Genomic DNA, 20,213 nt, shown 5'->3' on the forward strand with positions numbered 1-20,213 from the left:
GTTCCTAAGACTGATGAGCCAGCCATGCTTTTAAAAGTTACGAGCTATAGACCGATCACGTTAACAAATGTTGATTATAAAATTCTGATGAAGGTGTTAGCTAAGAGATTGCAATACATTATAAAAGATATTGTAGGACCTCATCAAACATGTGGAATAAAAACCAGAAGAATATTTGATAATATTCATGTAGCGCGTAGTGTGTTCGGGTGCTGCGATGCTCTAAACAAGAGAGTGGCCATGATTCAAGTGGATTCCGAAAAAGCATTTGATCGTGTGTTTCATGAAATATTGTACTGTTTGTTGGAACATATTGGTGTTGGTGCCGTTGTATTGAAAGGAGTTAAAATTGCTTATGTATGTTGTTCTACACGCCTTATGATTAACAAAGTGTTATCTGAAAGAATTGATGTAAGAGCATCTGTGCGGCAGGGATGTCCACTGTCTCCTCTCCTCTTTGCTATATATTTGGAACCATTGTGTAGAATGATAATTGCTAACGAATTCATCCATGGTTTTAAGCTGGGAGTATGTGAAGTGAAAATATTGGCATACGCTGATGATGTGGCGCTTTTTTGTGAAGATCGTGAAAGCGTTTCGGAAGCTTTGAAAGTAACACAAAGGCTCTGCACCACCCCGGCGGGGCTGTTTCTGTGGACTCATTATAATATTGGTTCATAGGAAGGGAGAGGCGCAGTATCTGTCATACTTGTTCTGTGAACACCTGAACCGCGCCGTGAGGGAAGGGATGAAGGTGGGAGTGAAAGTGGAAAGAGAGAAAGAGGAGCCGTAGTGCAGGGCTACGGAGTAATTTCGACCACCTGGGGATCTTTAACGTGCGCTGACATCGCACAGCACACGGACGCCTCTTCGTTTCGCCTCCATCGAAACGCAGCCACCGAGTTCGGGTTCAAACCCGGGTATTCCGGACAGTAGTCGGGCGTCTTACCACTGCACCACCCCGGCGGGGCTGTGGACTCATTCCTGACCCGCGCCGTAAAGGAAGAAAGGCAGGTGAGAGTGAAAGTGCAAAGATAGAAAGAGGAGCCGTAGTGGAGGTCTACGGAGTAATACCACCTGAGGATATTTAACGCGCGCTGACATCGCACAGCACAAGGACGCCTTGCTTTTTACCTCCATCAAACCGCAAGGCGATTGTTGTGGCGAATCAACTATCTTCAAGAGCTATCCACAGCGTCACTAATACTCCCTTCAGTACCACAGCCATAGATACCCGATATTCTTTAAAATATTATACAAATCGATCTCTTTTTCTATTTCTTCATTACGCGTTGCAGCGAAAAGTGGAGAATTATTTCACCGAACAACTCGTGCTACCTACAGAATTAAAACATGTTGGCAGACGGGCTACTTAGTGAAACTTCTTGTGTGGAACAGCGCATACACTGACAAGCACAAGATACGAGAAGCCCGACGAACACAGCGCTGACTACGTTTTGCTGTTGTCACGATTTCGTCTTTTTTAATGCGATATGTATCTTTCCCCATTGGTGTCATCTGTGTTTATTCTGGTTTAATAGCGTTACCTTAACATTTTCATTTTTCGTCTTCATCGCTCTTACATCAAGAAGGCGGTCTAGTCAGGGAGGAGAAAGAGAGATGGAAAAAGTGTATCTCTCCCCTCCCTCCCCCTCCGAAATACCTGCTGAATGTTGGTACTCTAGTCGGAAAATACATGGTCTCGAAAGTAGAGGAAAATGCATAGTCGTAGCGTGCACGCTCCTAGCGAAAAATGACGCTTTTCAAAAGACAATGTTCCCTACATTTTCTCCATATTTTCCCCCAGGCTAAGTTTTGACCGCTTGTCTGGTCAACTTTCGAACGTGTGAAGTAGGTAATAACCAGGGCAAGTTCCTCTTCTGTATTGACGTCGCTGCTGGTATTCTCGCTTTTTTGTTTTGCCATACAGTAATTTACCACTACCTGTTGTTATTCCAGCCGCCTTGTCCAATTCTCTTCTCCGCTTGCAAATTTACTCTATTACTATCTTGTGTTTTGTGAAAAAAAAAGTGCTACCATGATAAGCTCCACCTCTCATGATAAGCTCCACAAAACCCCGGCCCTCAGTCACCAGCGGCTGCGGAACAACCGACCACGGCGGCGGTCAGACCTGTGACGCACCAGGGGGTGCTAAGAAAGCCTGGCTCCGCTGGACAGGCCCCATTGGAAACTGACCCTGGCAACGTTTAATGCTAGAAGCCTAGCTAGTGAAGCTAGTTTAGCAGTGCTCTTACAGGAACTAGAAGGTATGAAATGGGGTGTCATAGGGCTTAGTGAGGTTAGCAGGCCGAAGGAGGCATATACTGTACTGAAGGATGGGCACGTACTGTGTTATCGAGGTTTACCAGAGAGGCGACAACTAGGAGTAGGTTTCCTTGTCAATAAGTATATAGCGGGTAATATCGATGAATTCTATAGTATTAATGAGAGGGTGGCAGGCATCGTAATTAGACTTAATAAGCGGTATAAACTGAAGGTTGTACAGGCCTATGCGCCTACATGTAGTTATGATGACCAGGCAGTTGAAAGCTTCTACGAAGATGTAGAATCGGCAATGCGAAAAGTAAAGACGCAGTATACTGTGCTAATGGGCGACTTAAATGCCAAGGTAGGGGAAAAGCAGGCAGGAGACAAGGCAGTAGGTGACTATGGCATTGGTCCTAGGAATAGCAGGGGGGAGTTACTAGTTGAGTTTGCAGAGCGCAATAACTTACGAATCATGAATACCTTCTTCAGCAAACGGAAGAACCGGAAATGGACATGGAAAAGTCCGAACGGGGAGACTAAAAATGAAATCGACTTCATAATGTGTTCAACCCCCGCCATTATGCAAGATGTAGAGGTAATCGGGAAAGTGCGATGCAGTGACCACAGGATGGTGAGGTCCCGAATTAGTCTAAATCTGAAGAAGTAACGCAACAGATTAGTAAGAAAGAAACCCATTAACGAATTAGCGGTGAGGGGGAGGGCAGAAGAGTTCAGGATCTCGCTACAGAATAGGTATTCAGCTCTAACCGAGGATGGCGACATTACCCTAGAAGCAAGGAACAATAATTTCAGAGATATCATTACTGAGTGCGCGGTAGAAGTAGGCGGTAGTACAGTTAGAGAGGATACCGGTAAGCTGTCTAAGCAGACGAAAGATTTGATTAAGAAACGCCAGAGAATGACAGCTTCCAATCCAACAGACCGGATCGAATTGGCCGAGATATCAAAGCTAATCAATAAGCGCAAGGTGGCCGATATAAGAAAGTATAACATGGAGAAAATTGAGCATACTGTAAAGAACGGGGGAAGCCTTAAAGCGGTAAAGAAGAAATTGGGCATAGGCAAAAACCAGATGTATGCGATAAGGGACAAGGCGGGCAACGTCATCACGAATATGGATAAGATAGTCAAAGTAGCTGAGGAGTTCTACACAAATCTCTACAGTAGCCAAAGTAGTCAGGACCGTAATGAGATTGGCGGTAGGGACAAACATTCAGACGTTCCACCAGTGACGAAGGACGAGGTCAAGAAAGCATTAGAAACTATGAAAACGGGGAAATCAGCTGGAGAAAATCAGATAACTACGGATTTGCTGAAGGACGGGGGGAATATCGTGTTAGAAAAACTGGCCACCTTGTATACGCAGTGCCTGGTGTCATCGACGGTACCGGAACCATGGAAGAATGCAAACATTATCCTCATTCATAAGAAAGGGGACTCTAAGGACCTTAAAAATTACAGACCAATCAGCTTACTGTCTGTTACGTATAAGGTATTTACTAAGGTAATCGCTAATAGAATCAGGACAACCTTAGACTTCAATCAAGCAAAGGATCAAGCAGGGTTTCGGAAACGGTATTCTACTATCGATCATATCCATACCATCAATCAGGTGGTAGAAAAATGCTCAGAATATAGCCAGCCCTTATACATTGCATTCATTGATTACGAAAAAGCATTTGACTCAGTTGAAACATCGGTGGTGATGCAGGCATTGCGAAATCAGGGGGTAGACGAGCCGTACGTGAAAGTGCTGGAAGATATATATAGTGGCTGCACAGCAACCATAGTTCTGCATAAAGAAAGTAACAAAATTCCCATAAAGAAAGGTGTTAGGCAAGGAGACACAATCTCCCCAGTACTATTCACAGCTTGCTTAGAGGAAGTATTCAGAGACTTGGAATGGGAGCAGTTAGGGATAAGGGCAGATGGAGAATACCTCAGTAATCTGCGATTTGCTGATGACATTGCCTTGCTAAGCAACGTGGGAGATGAACTACTCATAATGATTGATGACCTAGACAGGAAAAGTAGAAAGGTAGGCTTGAAAATCAATATGCAGAAAACTAAGGTAATGTTCAACAGCCTCGGGAAGGAACAGCAGTTTACATTAGGTAGCGAAGTACTGGAAGTAGTAGGCGAATATGTCTACTTAGGACAGGTAGTAACCGCAGATCCGGACCATGAAAAGGAAATAACAAGAAGAATAAGATTGGGATGGAGCGCATTTGGCAAGCACTCGCAGATTATGTCTAGCAGCTTACCGGTATCGCTAAAGAGGAAAGTATATAACAATTGTATCTTACCTGTACTCACCTATGGCGCTGAAACGTGGAGGCTAATCAAGAGAGTTCCACTTAAGTTGAGGACAACCCAGAGGGCTATGGAACGAAAAATGGTAGGGGTAACATTAAGAGATAGGAAGCGTGCAGAGTGGGTCAGAGAAATAACTCAAGTTACCGACATTCTAGTGGACATTAAGAACAAGAAACGGACATGGGCACGACATGTAGTGCGAAGAGAGGATAACCGATGGTCGCTTAGGGTAACAAACTGGATTCCAAGGGAAGGAAAGCCTAGCAGGGTGCGGCAGAAAGTTAGGTGGGCGGATGAGATTAAGAAGTTCGCAGGGGTCAAGCGGATGCAGCTAGCACAGAACCGGGTTAAGTGGAGAAATATGGGAGAGGCCTTCGCCCTGCAGTGGGTATAGTCAGGCTGATGATGATGATGATGATGATGACCATCACATGAAGCACTTGGGCAAACGTCAAGCAGAAATCCTCTTTTTTTCTTTTTTTTTGCCGTTCCGCGGGTCTTGGGGTCTAATAAAAGGAAGCGTTACTGTTTTTTTAGGCGCCGGCAGGCCAGTCACCACCAGTATCAGCATTCGTAGAAACTTTTAAAAAAAAAAAAAAGGTGGAACAAAAGCGTGATCCATTTGCTCATTCCTCTCACTGTTTGTACTCTATTAGGCGAGAAAACATTTACACCACTCGGCTGCAGTCCTCCCTAGAAATTAATTAGATGTGCTGCCAATTACTCCCTTGTTTTTTTTTTCTATAAAACATAAACTGGAAGCGCTAAAGTAAAGAGACAAAGGTATTAATGCTATATAGTTATTTCTTTTCGCTTTCCTTCCTTTTGGTTCTCTTTTACTGCTAGCCAGTTGTTTTGAAGTAGGCCGTGGTGGATAAACGCCAATATACGCTAGGCTTATATGCATAAACAGACCGATGCCGATATTTTAATGAGTGATTATTATGATGAGTTTTTGCAATTCAAACAGAAAAATTGGTTCCAAAAAGATCTGAAATGACAACGCCGCTGTGGATATGTGCACCGGCAACGTTAACACTGTGAGAGAAGAAAGAAAGAAAGAAAGAAAGAAAGAAAGAAAGAAAGAAAGAAAGAAAGAAAGAAAGAAAGAAAGAAAGAAAGAAAGAAAGAAAGAAAGAAAGAAAGAAAGAAAGAAAGAAAGAAAGAAAGAAAGAAAGAAAGAAAGAAAGAAAGAAAGAGAAAATAGCCGCAGTGCTACAGTAATTAGTTATTTGCTTCCCGATTTGGGTTTGCCAACGTCACGGTTGGCGTCATGACCGCAGGAAATTAAGAGCAGATCGATACGTTTCCAAATTATGTTACAATGTAGTGGTTTGTGAAAGTCAGCTGCTGATATAAATTAGCTGGACATTCCCAACGCCGAAAATGGACAGGGTAAATATAAACACACTGTACTGAGAAATGTGATCTATTCCTTTTTGCTTCTCCATTCGGGTCGATATATCCACAGTCAGACACAGAATCTTGCTTGTATGTGACCAGCTAGTGCTTATCAAACTATTATTTTAAAATGCATTGGGAAGTTGATTATATCGGATCAGTTTTTTGTCTGTTATACAAAGGGTTAGGGCGTTCGACTACTGCGCCCAAGGATGCGAGATCGAATCGCGGCCGCTTTGCAGTGGCGGTGAAAAGCAAGGCGCCCGTGCGCTGTGCGATGTTAGTGCGCGTTAAAGAATCCCAGGTGGTCGAAATTTCCGGCGTCCTCCACTACGGCGCCTCTCATGACTTGAGTTGCTTTGGGACGTAAATACCCCACAAGCGAAACCAAACCATACAATATATTTGTGTTTTAAAATGCGAGACACACCTGGGTAAAGTCTATGCAGTTAGCTTGGTGTACAAACGTACACCAAGCTAACTTTACGTGCTTTGTAGGGCTTGTTTATTGACACGATCATTAACTGAAAATTATTTAGTCAGGCTTTTATTTTTATTTAAGGGGGTTTTTTTAAAACGTTTTGAAAGAAAGATGTGCATTTTTTGGTGTTCGATATTTCGATCCTTCATATCCCAACATCGTTTCACCCTTAAGATATTAACAACCAACGCGGATTAGTTCATTTTATTTAGTTACTCTTGTCATTATAATCTCTTTAATAAAAATATAGACCGCCTTCCAAGACCGCATCGAGGTATCTATCTGTAAACAGTAAAAATATTAATCCAAAAACAGAAAAACAGCATCCGTTAGAGCATTTGAATATGCACCCTTTTAGGCAATAAAAAAAAAACTTTCCTGTGGAGACAAACTAAATCATACTTACCCTGCCTCTCTGTCTCAGCAGTTAGAATAACAGAATGTTGTGTCGGGATATACGGTTGTGAGGGAAAAGGAACAGCGACTTCAGACGGGACGTAGGAGATGTTGACACGAATTTGACACTTGTGCGATACCGGCCACGGAGGCCACGTTTCGATAGAGGCGAAGCACAAGACAGCCTTGTACTGTGCGATGTCAGTGCTTGCATCAAAACCCCAGGCGGAGGATGTTTCCGTACACGGCGTCCCTCATAGCTCATGTTCCTTTATAACTTCAAACCATATAGCACCCCAACCAAACAACACTTGAAAATTTTCTGCCAGGAGCATTCGCCAAAACAACAAAACGTTATTTTTGTTCAATTACGTCAGCGTTAACATTTTATGAATGAAATGATTTTCATGAGCCCAACAAATTGTTTAGTAGTAGTCTTATCAAATTCCTATTAGGTGCTGCAAAACTTGGAAACAATTTGACATGCGCGTTAAATTTCTGAGTGTATTAAAAAGTTATTTTCTTGCATTGCCGACATTCGCTTCAACACAAAAACTGACCTAGTGCAGCTGTCAAAATCAGATTTTATCTCAGCTATCGGATATAAAAAAGAGCAAATATGAACGCAAAACGGCTTTAACTCACATAAGAACTGTGGTAAATAAAAGGAATAAAAATCTCCCTACTGAACTCAACACTTCTTCGGTTCAAGCGCGTAGCCTGATTTTATGCTCCTATCTTTCCTCTTCTTCGCTCATGTCGCTCGAGTAGCTTTTACGAGCCGGGCTTCCCGAACTTCCCTATAGCACTCACCGCTCCACCGCGCTTCCCTATTCCCTCTCCTGTATCTTCCCCAGAGACCCTTACCCATGTCCATTTGTCCGGCACTATTGCGCTAAAGCGCGATTTATTGGGCAGCCGCTGTCGACGTTACGGCTCGTCCACGTCGTCCCATCGGACGTGCCACCGTTGGTTGCTCCCGTGGCGACGACGACGGAAACTCAGCATAAACCTCTCTCCCTTCAGAATGTGAGTTGCTTGCCTTTCCTCTTTCTCCCTTTTCTCCGCCACCTTACTCGACTCCTGAATAGGAAACCAATCAGGAGGAAACACGAGTACAGTTGTATGCAGCATTGCATGCATCAGCATGGGTGCCAGTTAAAGATATATTAATTTCAAATTTTCAGCATCCTGTCTCCGCGGCAAGCTCATTCGACAGCTGGACGTTTCTGTCCCGTTCTAACACAAACTGTAATTTACACATTGCCCCATCTCTTAGGACAAGCTTCAAAATTCTTACTGGTTTCGGTCGCGCAGCACTGACTGACTGACTGAAAAACTTTATTACAAGGAGGAAGCTTGAGGTGACCGGGGCCACCTTTCGCAATCACGAGTTGGGCTCCTCATTACAAGAGCCCATTGGTTTCCTCCGCGGTTCGGGCTCGTGTGACTTGGAAGTGAAAAAAATACAGCATTGCACTTAGCTTCGCTTAAGTGCTTAATGGCGAAAGCATTTCCTCCTTCTTCTCTTCTCTCTACCTCAACTGTCTCCATCTTCTCCTCTGACTTTATCGTGCGTGTTCATGTACTTGTTATATTTTCCTTTCTTTCCCTTTGCCTTCGTCATCGCATACATCGGCATCTCAAAACTCCTTACCTTGACATGCGAGAATCTTCCTTATCTACCCGAAAGGGGAAAGTATGTCGACGTCCGAGTCTAATCATTTGTCTCGCGAACACACATTCTCGCGGAATTTTGCGAATTCGAGATATTCACCATTACCCTAGAAATGTTTTCGGCTTAATATGTGACAGCGGCCTACTGACCATTACGAGCAAAGAAATGGCACCGCTCAATGCCAGGAAATGATTTCATGAAATTTGATATTCATGAAATAGTTTTCAGTCATCAGTGGGTATTTACGGGTGTACTATTTGTCAACACAAGGCTTTTTTTTTTTTTTTTGTGCTCACATTCAACTACAACTTGAAAAGTAAAAACGAATCCAGATTCTTACTCCTGACCGCGCGGAAGAAAATGCGCCAGCAAAAAATCGAACTCAGTTCTCAGAGTGCAAGCTGCCGCAGATCTCCGCAGTTGCATTGAGGTTAAAATTGCCTTTCGAAATTTCTCTGAGGAAATCAGACAATAGGATCTGAAGGGGAGTAATGCCTTCAACTTTGAGAAGGCGGACTCGAAAACATCGCTTTGGTTTCTTGCTCCTGTAAGAAGTCTCCCTGCGATCGCCACGATTGTATGCTTAGTTTGGTTTGGTTTCTGCGGTTTAACGTCCCAAAGCGACTCGGGCTATGAGAGACGCTGTAGTGGAGGACTCCAAAAATTTCGACCACCTGGGGTTCTTCAACGTGCATATATATATATATATATATATATATATATATATATATATATATATATATATATATATATATATATATATATATATATATATATATATATATGTGTGAAGGAAAGAAGCCAACAGTCGGCGAGGCCACGGAAAGCATTGGGGATTATGTTTTATGTTTTTTTTTTATTTTTTTTTACTTGGATAATTACAGAAATGAGTAATGTAATCCGATTAGGGGAAAGATAATTAAACACAAAATAGAAGAAAATACAACGTGCCGATGGTGGGGACCGAACCCACGACCTCCGAATAACGCGTCCGGTGCTCTTCCAACTGAGCTACATCGGCCGCTGTCCCCCCTGCTACTTTCTTGGGTATTAGTGTTATCTGTATACGAACCTTGAGAGTGTTCACCAGCGCCACCCTCAACCAAAGCGGCGGACGTGGAACGTCCTGTGTTACCGCCAGCGTCACGTAGAACGCGATCAAGTTCACGGTGCGGGGTTCTATACTGCTGTTGTAGCAGCGCCCTCTCTGGACGATGAGAGTGGCATAAAAAGAATGGATAAAGGCCCGTGCCGAGGATGCTTGGACTCCAGGGTTGATATTCGGAGGCAGAAAAATCATACCCTTAGTTCAGTCCACATTTGACTGGTCCGGGTCCCTTTTTCTGACGGCGCTCTACAATGTAATTAGCTCAGTATTATGCACAGCTTTCAAGCTGTGCAAAATAAAAGAAAAAGAATTCGCCGAGATCCAACTAAAGAGATTCTCGCCTACCGCATTTTCAGATCAGGTTTTTAGATGAGGTTTTAAATGAAATTTTACGAGGTTTTACTTTACTCTCGCAGATAAAGGAGTTTATATATTGCAATATGAGTACAATAATTCATGATGATTGCGGGGGACACAGGGTAAGACATCAAGAAGAGACTGCGCTGAGAACCATTCCGGAACAACTACACCACCACACCCCTAGCACAGGAACATGTTTCGCCGAGAAATTCACAAGCTATTTTGACAGCTCTGCGTTACTCACTCAAAACGAAGATAAGTTACTCACTTAAAACGCAGCACAGAACAAGGGGCTTAGACGGCGGTTCTTTCCTGTGTAGGTCTTTTTTCTTTTTTTTTTTTTTTTGTCTGCGTAGAGACAATTCTTCCTGCGACTCATCAGGCCTCAATTTTGTATCAGGGGGATATCAGGGTGTTGCATTACTAACTTACCCTTCTCCCGCTGGGCATATATTACCTCTATACTTATGTAAGCTGCACACACACTTATCTGCTGGATGAGTCATGATGGGTCACTTTCTGCTCGTTTTGTTTTCAGAACGTAGACTGCGCCCAATTTCCCAGAAATTCTGGGAAAGTGATTTTTTTTTTTTTTCACGGCAGGTTCTTTATGAACGCAGTTTTTTCGCATATCATTCGACTTCCCAAATGCAATCAAATTATCCACAGATCTCCCTTGTGGCGCTTGCAGTTTCCGGTTATTTATTTTCAAACATGCCGCCACTGCTCTGTATACGGCAGTCTTAACTACAAGATGCGATCGTAGGGCTAACTTAAAAAGATATATTTTCCTAAGTATCAGAAAGTTAGACCATTCGTAACAATATGTTCACAGCGGTATCTTGCAATCTTCTACAGTTGTCTCACAATCAAGAGATCTCCAAAACAAAATTTTTAACGTTGAAAGAAGTATTATGTCATTTATTTTTGTGTGCCATGTTAGAGCCTACTCTTGCGTCTTTCGTTCGCTTTGCGTTCCTGCGTGTGCGCATGCGCGTGCTCATGCATTTGACAGTTTTCATATTATGTGGATCTGCTAGCCCTTCGTTAATGCTGATAGTAGAATTGACTTTCTTAATGTTTTCTTTGCGCATGTGTTCGGCTCAACTAATTACTCCTTGTATGAGAACATCCTTATATTTAACAAATGTGCCAAGGCACGTACTAGAACTGCTTGCTTCGACGTTTTAAGCCTAATTAGCTGCTCTGCAACTTTTTCCGACGCTGAAAACAAAGCATGCAAATTTTCTGTTTTGCTGACAAATTACACTCACTGAAACGACGTAAGGAGCATGTCGTAACTAGTCTTGTTAATATGAGAACCTAACTTCCAAATTGGCAGAGAATTTGTAATTGCAGCTAGCACATAAGTGTCTGAGACCTTGTGTCCTTAAATGGAGCGTGTCTCCGGTTCCTATACGTATTTCATATCATGACCCAAATTTACTAATGTTTTACTATTCCAAAAACAAACACGCAAATTCGATTTTGTGTCCTGACGCTTTCATATCTAACCAGTCCTTCTATTAAAGCAGTTCAGGTTAAAAAAAAAAAAAACATTATACCACTGTAATGCACTGAAGGCGTTGCCTATGCATCTGGCGACAAGCGCTTTTCATAAAGCGCGCGCGTGATTCGTCTTAATCGTCCCTAGCCGAGCCATACCGAGGACGGCGCGCTTTCCAGAACGGATTCTTTGTGAGCACGCGGCGGTTTATTGCCTTGAGCCTACGCACATTTGGCCTGCAGCTCCACGTTAATTGGTAGGACAGTCTGGAATTACCAGGAACACGCACACGTGTAAACAGGGTTTACGCCCGGGCAGGGAACCTCGGTGCTCGTAATATGAGGCTAGTTTTTCCCTGGAGAAAAGCTTGGGGAGATTTGGGACAAGATGGCTTTAGGGCCACGCCTTTATGAGAAACCATTCAAAGCGTCATTAACCAGCTTCTACAAGGATTGTGAAGATTCAGCACAACGCGGAAGGAATTACACTGCGTAATTAGGCGCTTATCTCCGTTCGTCGTCCGCCCGGAAGAAGTTTTGCGACGAGTAACAAGTGCAATATTGAGAGAATCCGCGTATGTAAATGCTAATAGCCTAGGCCTGTTCAAACACACCTTCGCGGGGATCAAGAAAGGATATAAATACGATCTCGTATTTGCAAATGTCTTTGCGTTCGCGAGTGCGAAAACGAAAATGAAACTAACAGAGTGTTTAGCATAGCTAAGCGCAAAATAATGCGCAGTAACCCTATGGAACGATTTTCATGGGCCCCGCGTGACGTGCGTGGACCTAGTCGTAGTTTTTCGTCGATCTCATTGGCGCGCTCCGCACCACCTTGCGCGCTCTTTGCGTCGATTCTTTGTCGAGAACTTGCGATGCTTGCGTCAGACAATCCGAAAGTGCCCGGGTTATCATGGAGGGTAAACTACGCACTAACTCTCCATTACATGTGTCGGCTGCTGTAGAACGCAAATGTGTTCAAGGCAGATGTTGATGGGAAAAGAAAACTGTGTGTTAGTTGAAAAAACTCGCGCGTGAGACGGCAATGTTATTCTCTGTTTGTACAATCAAAAAGCCGTGTCTCAAATTACAGCCCAAATATGTAAATGAATACTGCCCATTCCACTTTTTATTGCAACGTTTTCAGAGGATATTAGGACGCTGAAGACGATGACATCCGAAGCTCGGCGTGAAAGGCTGCAGCTTCTTGGCCACTCTCCCATAGTGAGTATGTGGCATGCATAGTTTTTGAGACCAGCAAACCAACCAAACGATGGGCAGCCGGGTCTGCCTGTTTCGAATGGTTCTTTTTAGACCGGGAGCTCCATTACGCCGGGTTTCGCTAAGGTCATCAGGTGAGAGAATTTGACCGTGAAGACAACAGTTTTGTTTAAAGTTAAGTAGGCCGCTTAACATTGCGTTGATCAATTACACCAACGATTTTGATCATTGACCTCGAGGTTGGACCTTTGACATGAACGCTTAACAAGCGTAACCAAGCCAAACAAAGCTCTACGCTTTGTATCTAGGTTTAGAACAGTTAAACCTCCATAAATTTGTTTCCTTGTACTAAGCAAATGAAGGTGCCCTCTGCTGTGCAAAATTGTCTTCAAGAAAAGAAGCGACTTTTATTCTGAGACTTGACCAATGTCCAGCCAATGCGATCGAAAGCACAAGTTTACAATACGAATTCTCGCATGAAGTCATTGTTCCGTGTCCACAGGTCCATTATAGCTCCAACGTCCAATCTGCGGCAAACCCCCAACTGCACAACTTTTTAGAACCTGACTCCTAACTCTGCAACTCCGAAGGTCAATCACGAAGGTCAATCAACTCCCTCCAGTGGTTTTGTAACGAGCGCTGGCCACGTGACTGCGTATGAGTGCGTCAACGCTTTGACGCAGGCGACAGATAGACTGAAGCATAGCCATGCTTAAGAGAGCTGACGCTCGGATATCGAATTTTTACCAGGGATAAACCTCCGCAATTTTTTGTTTCAAACCTTTTCCGTCTCGTAAAATTCACCGCCTTTGTCTGCGCCACTCCCTTGTAAAAGGCACATCCTATTTTCTTATTTGAAGCCACAACGCTTTAACACGTAAAGAAACCAGCTACTGAGATGGCGTAGTACACCCTTCTGTGAGAACATCTTTCTTTAAATTGCAGGGGAAGAGAAGGAAGGAGGGGGGAAATTCTGACTATGAAAAGATGTAAGGCAGAAAAGGACTCACTGCACCGTGGGTGGTCAAAATCATAATTTCAAGTCACTAAATGTAGGTCGCAGTGCTACCATCGAGGTGTGACCTCAACGGGGGAGTTTCATAAGCTAACTCTCGAAATCCATGTTCGGCAACGTAGAACGGCCAAATTTTGTTTTTTCGAAAGAGATTTCGCATATCTATTTTCTGGAAGATAGCAGGAGAGTAAAAAGAGCAGATAATGTCATCGTTCTCCGAAAACACATTGAGGCCATTGTGGAAAAATGTTAAATATTAGTGCCTCTAGACATCCTCCTCGAGCTCGACAATGCCCCGGTTCACAGCCAAGGTGCTCCGGTGGCCGCTATTCAAGAAAGCCTAACCGCCCGCGTTGCCTTCCCTTTCTTAGCCCAGGAGGTTGTTTGTCTATTTCCAAACCTAAAAATACTCCGCCGAAAATACAAGGTTCGACAGCATTAACTAATTTCAAGCTGCTATAAAATAGTGGTTGATAACAAGGAAGAAAAGCTTTTTCTTTTTCTTTTTTCGAGGTATGAATTGGCCTCCCAGGAAAACGAAGTACATTAGCGTAATGGGAAAATGTGTTTAAACATATATTTTTTTTTAGCTTTCTGGGAATCTTGTTGATCTACGCGCTCATAAACTTTCTGATTTCCCTTCGTAAGTATATGAGCAACGCGTAGCAGAGGTCCAGTGATGTTAAACTGATTAGTTAGCATAGAGCGTATACAATTGATTGGCGGAAGAGCAAACCGTCCGCCATCACCAGAACAGGGGTTGGCAACTTCAGTTTAGCACACTGGCAAGAGTCACCTGTGTCGCCTTTTCGATGGAAATGGAAATTGTAGGCACAATGTTTTTAAGGACTGGAAGCTATAATTCTCCGGATCCCTGTATACTTACTAGCATTCAGTAAAAGACAATGTTAGGGATGTCAGCAAGGCTTGATTGAACATATTTCTGCGATCTAAAGCTCTTTTAAGCATAGGTTTGCATGGTTTAGCAAGATACTCTGTTTGGCGGTTGTAATTATGGGGACGTTCAAGCTTCGCCTTAATAGACGCGAAGGTTCCTTTAACACCACGTTTTCATACCGTGGTTTTTTATATATTTTTGTTCAAGCTGGTTTTGCGAGAAAGGAAAAATATCTGCCGTTATTTAAGTTGTTTCTATACCAGCGAGGTGAAATCTGAAGCTGTACGCGGAGTAGTAAAACTTTCATTCTAATTAAAGTTATTGAAGCTCCAACTGCCCCAGCACGTATACCGCTATGTCCCCACGTGGTCGACTTAATTCCTGGATTCATTTATCGTTAAATATAAAATTGGCCCGCAAAAATTGGTTTCGCAAGCGCAAGAGTGTTTCCCACAGGATGGCAAAGTTCTCACAACAGTGTCCGACAGACTGGCAGGAAGCGAACCGCCTGTGCTCACTGAGCGACATACGCAAATGACGCTGCTCGACGACAGGAAGAACATCCCGGAGCAGCATCCGGTTCTCGTTCCGAAGCGACGCCATTTCCGGTGCGAATGTCTGTGGTCCGCCAGCCCTATGTGGTACGCGCATGCGCAATTGCTTGGTAGGCTGCGTTTGGAACTCATGCGTTTAGCGCCTGCTCGCTGTGATGCGCCTATTCCAAGAGCGAAGAACGAGATGGGAAGCGAAGCGGAGTTCCCTGCAGCTCTAGACATTTGCAGCGGGCGAGGGAGTTGTTCAAATTTTTCTCCTCTGGAACGCCGGAAACCGGATAGGAAAGTGCTTTCAAGCTTCATTTTTGTCATCCATAAAAGGCTTGATAGATGAATTGGCCGCGTTAACAATATTCCATCAGTAAGCCGAAATTAAAGACAGCATATAACGGATAGATGATTCTTAATCAACCGTAAACAAAGACGGCGGCAACAAGGATGTTTAGGACAATAAACGCTAATTGTCTCAACACGAATGAACTTTTTAAAGATTAAGCGGGCACTTCCATATATGTTTTAGAATAAAAAGATAGCGCAAAAGGACTAGGACGGAGGAAGGGACACAAACACGAACGATACCCTTCCTCCGTCCTCGTCCTTTAGCGCTACCTTTTTATTCTAAGAATGTATCATCGACTAGCCCAGCAACAAGTTTTATTGTCTGATATATTTATGTTCGAGATTTTACTGATACTGTGACCCATATTTGTGTGTGCCTTGCTTGGTTCTTCCGGCGCGAATACCGTGTGTACTGCGATAGATGGGGTGGGATGGGCCACCAGACCGCGCCAAGCGATGCACTGACGTGTTATTGATTTTGTGTCGCTCGCGCTCTCGAGTTATAAATTATTCTCCTCCATCTTGGTGTCCATTGACAGTGATAACTCAGCAATATCACGCGAAGATCTTTGACGGAGATAAAGATTTAATGGCAGGAATGGTGTAGACATTGGCTACAAAAGCTTGTCTGTGCCTTTCTACTCCAGGCTGGCGTACAGAGAAGATTATAAGGGTTTTACTAGGGGGAGCGAACAAGCCTTTTAGTAAATCCGGGCGATCGTAGAAATCAATAAGACTCAATCAAGGATGGCCAACGAAACAAAACCTATAATGCATAGGTAGTGGAAGCTGGATAAGGAAGAAAGGGTTCCTGGCGGTTCATAACAAAACAGTACAAATATAACGCACGGCTCATAACATAATCGCTTAAGTGATCCCCTTAAAATGCTCCAGAGGTTATCAAAATATAGCTCATATACCAGTATAGAGCGTATGGCGCCTAATTAAGATTATTTTGTACATGTTTGCGTTCTCCACGTTAGCGCACAAGAGAACCGGCACGTGATTACTCAGTCATGGACAATTCATTTTTTTTATTAATATGACCTATTGGGCCAATATGACGAATTCAGAAGTTAAAAAAATGTTACTTTCTCGCACAACAGAACAGACGGCAGATAATGAGGTGCAGGAGGCAGAACCAGAAAGTAACAGACGCCTGATATTGCAGGACGACTGGTTCGTATAAACAATTGATCCAGACCCTAATACTTCAGAATCACAAGCCAACACACATTTTCACAGCAGGAGAAGCCCTTCTATCCTCGCAGTAATCGCACTCAGCCAGCATGCAACGAGCGTTGTTTCCGAAACACACAAAATGATTCGACATTTGGTTGTATACTCGTCAGTCATACCAACTGACGCATTCCTGGAACCTGGATCATTTGTTTTCCGGAGGAGCGAGCTGCCTAACCGTCGCCAGATGCCGCGGTCCCAATCGCGAACGGCGTAAGCGGCACGGGGAAGCACGCATTTTCGCCGAAAACTGCGCAGGCTAAGCAAGGCTAGGGCACGCCAAAGTAACGCACCATTTCCTCCAACCCAATTTCGTTATCAGCGTCGCATTCCAACCGGCAGCGTTCAAGGGCGGCCGTAAACAATGCGGAAAAGATGTAAACAATGCATCGCAGTGAAATATTGCGCAAGAGATAAGTCAAGTTGAATGTCGTCGTTTCCCACCGTGCAGCCCACTTTGCTCGAATATGTTTAGAACCCTTTGTAGATGTACGGACACCGTGACCCAGGCATTAAGTCGATGGGAGCGTCCTCCATTCAGGACGCTCATTGTCATGGGCATGCCCTGAATAAAACGATCACGGTGATGGTTTTCTTTTTGTGAATTTAGGGACATCTAGAAATAAATGTTTCCTTTTGCCTAGATGATACAGCCATCCCGTCAAAATGTTCGCGTTTGTAGAAGTTCTCTGAAGGGGACGTTTTTCTTCTAGCATTTGTGTGTGGAGTCAACGTCGTAGATCAGCTCTGTCTATGCTTTCGATATTTATATATAAAGAAAGGCACGAATTGTAGCCCACTAGAACAATAGTATTCGCTTCAGCTCAGCGTTATATTTCAACGTGACATTAAACTATTACTCGGCGGCAAACAAAATGTGCAATACAGTGATACATCCCGAAGGGATTTTAAACAGAAGGGGGCGCCTCCAAATGAATACGCTCTACAAGTATATATACACGAATAGCATATCACTAATCAAACGCAAATATTGACTGTGAGCAATCAAAAAGATTAAAAATCAATGTAGAAAGGTGAACAAATCTTTTTGAGTGTGCTTCATGTAACAACACAAAGTAAACAGTTCTTCTCATAAAGTAGTTACAAGTTGCGATAGTCTTTGTTTAGTACTAGTTAAAATTAATTGTTTTCTATACTAGGAGATATACCTGTGCTGAGCGATATCAGTGCACGTTAAAGAACCTCGGGTAGTCGAAATTTTCGTAGCCCTTCTATGCGGAATCTCTCAGCTTCAGTCATTTTGAGACGTTAAGCACCACAAACCAAACCAAATCATTACTATAAAAACATGCCCTTTGCAGCAAATCTCGCTCAGCATTAAGGAAGTTGCCAAAATAGCGCAACTTAAAGACTGGTATGATACAAGCTAGGGACTGAAATTAAGACAATTGGTAATCGATAATGCTATGTGATTGAGCAAGGGTGCTCAAGCATCATTTGCCGGTAAATCTGCACTATAGTGATTCATTTCTCCTGTATGCTTTTTAGAGCCCAGCTCTTAGATGCTGATTACTGCATTGCCCGTAGGCAGCGTCGTTGTCGGCGCTGTCAGCTTAACCGGCCTCCGGCCAGCCGTGGCAAGTAGTAGCAGAGTGAAGCGGCACCTTGCATATGTTCCCGGTGATAGATTAAAGAGATGAAAATCCCATTTCCACGCTTACAGGAACGAGAAGAAAGAGAGAGAACGTGGGAGGCAGTGGTTGGACTAGTGGCATAGGAAGTAGGGGTAGAGAATGTTGTGACATGGGCCGTATAATGAGCAACCTGAGGGTAGTGCTACGAGATAACAAGCCGAAGTGTGACTAGCGTGAAAACTGAAGGTTGTAGCGAGAACGCAGCAATGAATAACAGGAGGACGATAATGATTGGGAGGGGAAGGGGGGGGGGGGGGGGGAGGTGGTAAGCGGCCTAAGAGTGAGACGGGCCACGGTGAAAGAGGGAAAGGTGGAAGCGTAAGGTATAAATCAGAGAAATGATGTGCGATGATGGCAAGACAGAGGAGTCACGATCAGTTAGCATCGGCTGACGCGCAAGAATTGAGACGTTTCGCAGAGCACCACCACTTACCGCTATCGTCTACCGCGCGCTGCCAGTGACGCACGCGCTGATTGTGCCTAGTGCCTCGGATGAGCTGGCATATGATGGGCACGTGGTGCCCTCTGGCGGCCTCAAGGCAATCTGCGCATGCGTACTGACGGCGATCGTAACGGCTGCTGGACGGTAGCGCTGTGCTAAACATCTAATAATATGACAGCGTTAAAGATTCCGTTGAGCAAAAGAGCCTCCGTCAGTTTTGCGGAAGCGAAGTCGCAAGCATTCCTCTGGTTTGTCGTAGTTGACAGGTGACATGGCTGGACAGGGATTGGTCACCAGGGGTTGTGACGTCACTAAATCAATTGAGATGGTCGATTAGGTTGTCGACTCAGATGGCTCCTTTAAGGTGGGAATAGAGCCCTCTTGGACCCCTGGATCATGAGTAAAACTGGCTACCCGTAAGCAGCGGAAGTACGTTCGTAAGGCTTTGTCAAAGTGGGGCTTTACATTTATGCCGGGTAGTATGCCACATGATGTGATAAATGCTGACTATATGCTGGGAGTATGCGTGAGACAAAAGACACCAAATTGAGAGATCAATGATTAGGCGAGTACCAAAGTTCCTGGACGTAAACGCCGAGGTGGAAGGGAATTCGCAAACGAGAGCCATTTTATTTTACCCCACGGTTTTCCGCGAAGGAATATTTTTGAGAAGAAGATATACGCAACCACGCGCAGTTGGAGACGAGGTTGAAGAGGCATCGGGGCGTCGCCTGCAAGTATCATGCATGCTTGTGCCTGCTCTATAACACTCAAGACCCGTAAAAGTAGTGAGAATCAACTGAAGGGTAGTCGTGCGCAGGAACGTATAAAATAGGATTTAGCAACACAAATTTAAACACGTCACACTCAAATTCTTTACATCAGTATATCGCAAAACCAAAATAACCGATGAGCTACGCTCAAATTTCGAATTACCGAGTATCGTAATTGCCGGCTAATTTATTTTTCTGTTTTTGTTTCATTAAAGTGACCTAGTATTACTGTTTCCTGGCGACAAAAGGATAAAGAAAAAGCACAAATACAAAGCGCTGAAAACTAGTATAGTTGGTATGCAATGACGTTTGTTGCCTTTTTTTCTTTTCTAAGAGCCGGCCAGAGTGCATAAGGTGAAGTATACTATGTCAAATTCATTCCACGACCAGTAAATGAGGACGCGAACTGCTATGGTCGTAAAATTCTTCCTGAATTTTTTTTACATCTATATGTTATTCTTTCTCCCCAACGCACAATACGTACCCTGGACATCAGGTTTCAGCGCAACGCAAACTAAGTATGATCTAAATAATGACGAGCT

General features: G+C 43.8%; 1 protein-coding gene across 1 annotated transcript in view; it reads left to right on the forward strand.

The window, feature by feature from the left end:
• Positions 1–20,213, forward strand: part of LOC146172935 (potassium channel, subfamily K, member 13-like) — a 233,599-nt gene that overhangs the window by 99,206 nt on the left and 114,180 nt on the right. The gene's annotated exons all lie outside the window — the stretch shown is intronic.

Source organism: Amblyomma maculatum, chromosome 11 (assembly GCF_055883805.1).
Source record: "Amblyomma maculatum isolate TAMU_Amacu chromosome 11, ASM5588380v1, whole genome shotgun sequence".
In the NCBI taxonomy this organism is placed as follows: Eukaryota; Metazoa; Arthropoda; class Arachnida; order Ixodida; family Ixodidae; genus Amblyomma; species Amblyomma maculatum.